General features: G+C 36.0%; 1 pseudogene; it reads right to left on the reverse strand.

The window, feature by feature from the left end:
• Nucleotides 1-336: 336 nt before the first annotated feature.
• On the reverse strand, nucleotides 337-978 carry LOC120589086 (GTP-binding nuclear protein Ran-like; annotated as a pseudogene).
• Between the last annotated feature and the right edge of the window lie 1,092 nt (nucleotides 979-2,070).

The following is a 2,070-nucleotide window of genomic DNA, read 5'->3' on the forward strand; positions in this document are numbered from 1 at the left end:
TGACGTGTACTATGTAGTTAAGCATTTGTACTGAACATGTACAGACTTTTTTCCTTGTCATTATTCCCTAAAAAATATAGTAAAATAATTATTTACATAACATTTACATTATATTAGGTATTATAAGTAATCTAGAGATGATTTAAAGTATATGGGAGGGTGTATCTAGGTTATATACAAATACTAGACCATTTTACATAAGGAACTTGAGCATCCATGGATTTTGTTATCAGTAGGGACCCTGGAACCAATCTCCTGTGGACACCAAGGAACTACTGTATAACACAGTAGCAAATACACTGCATTCTGGACATTACAAGGCAATTGCCTATAATACTAGGCTTCAGACTTCAGCCCCATTTTCTCACAGGATATCATTCCCATTGGGAGAATCGTTGTCTGAGCAACCTCTAAGCCATGCTTATAGTCCAAGACTGAGTTTATGACGATATTGGTGGGGCAAGAGCAGGAGTGGTAACAAACTCTAAGTCAGGAAACTAAACCAGTTAGTTTCCTAGCAAGCCAATGGATATGCTTCTCAAAGTTGTAGTTACTTCTGGTAAAATTACTAAAGATTGTTCTTTCATTGGAAGACTATAGTTTTTGTCTTAATTTTCCATTATTTAATAGTCACTATGTTGCCATGCAATAATACGGAGCTGTTTTCACATACTCCTACCACTCCTCTATGCCACTTTGGCACATACTTGTAACTCTTGGTGTTACATCAAACATTATAATGGCACACTGCACTTTGAAATAATAGTCATTTCTCAAGCTACCAAATATATGTTTGATGAATTGAATTTAAAAGGTCTACTGTTATATGAAACACAGTATGATGAATCTCAATAAGCGCAACTAGGTACTTCTCAAATTCAAGAGTCAAACAACGCTTTGAAAATACAGTTTTACCAGTTCTGCCATCACCAACCAATACATGTTTCAAGAAAACTTGGGTTCTCCTTGGGTAGCCATCATGTTAGTTCTTCCAGAAGTGTCTTCGTTTCTGACCTGGCTGAGCCCAAATCCTTTTTTTGTTCATTTGCTTGTTTGTTCTTATATAATCTCAGTGATGAAATGAAAACACTTCAAATGCTTAAAATATCAAATATTGCAGCATAAAAATGCTTTCGAATTAATAATGTGGAACTTCGTTTTGAATTAAAAACAATTCTCTGTGTCTATGTGTTTTTGTTTGTCTCGTTCACTCATAGACACGGATAGCAGTTCAATGGTTACCAAAGGGAAAAGGAGGAGGGGAGGAGGCGGAGAAAGGTAAAGGAGGTAAAATATATGGTGACAAAAGATTTGACTTTGGGTGGCAAACATGCAATGCAATATACAGATGATATATTATCAAATTGTATACTTGAAACTTATATAATTTTATTAACCAATGTCACCTTGCTAAATTTAATAATAAAAAATTCTCCTATTCATAAATGGATACCTAAGGATTGTATTCATTTATTCATAGCATGTTTATTCAGAACCTACTATGTGCCAGGCACTATTCTAATTTTTAGTAACAAAGCGGATGAAAATTCTTGCATTCATGGAACATCTTTTTTATAGCCTAGGATTAATGAATCACTGCCTCCTGAGATGGAGTTGGTAACGTCTGGAAAATCACAACTACTGGAAAAGGAACCTTGACAGTAGTAGTGAAACTCCTTACATTCCCCCTCGGGGTTCACTTCTGCTTAGGTAGAGTGAGCAGATACTGAAATACCAGAGGATTCATTAGGAGCTTTTAAAATAAGAGGAGAAATCTATGGAACAGAGCCTACTGAAGCAGAGACCTATGAGCAAGTGCCAAATTTTGTGCATGTTGGGAGCAGGGGAGCTTGAGGGCCACAGGGAGCAAGGAAGTTACTTAAAAAAAAATGGAAACACAAAAACTAAGACTGAGTTGGGTACACTCTACAAAACACACTGCCATGTAAAAAAGAAAGAAACTAGGCTTAATTTTCCCTAAGATCTGGATGCAGACCATAGTTTTAAATCAGAGCAAAAGTAATACCAGAGTAGAAGCAGAAGTCAGAATGTTGTTTTATGGCTGGTTTA

The sequence above is a fragment of the Pteropus medius genome, unplaced genomic scaffold (assembly GCF_902729225.1).
Source record: "Pteropus medius unplaced genomic scaffold, Ma_sr-lr_union100, whole genome shotgun sequence".
NCBI lineage: Eukaryota > Metazoa > Chordata > Mammalia > Chiroptera > Pteropodidae > Pteropus > Pteropus medius.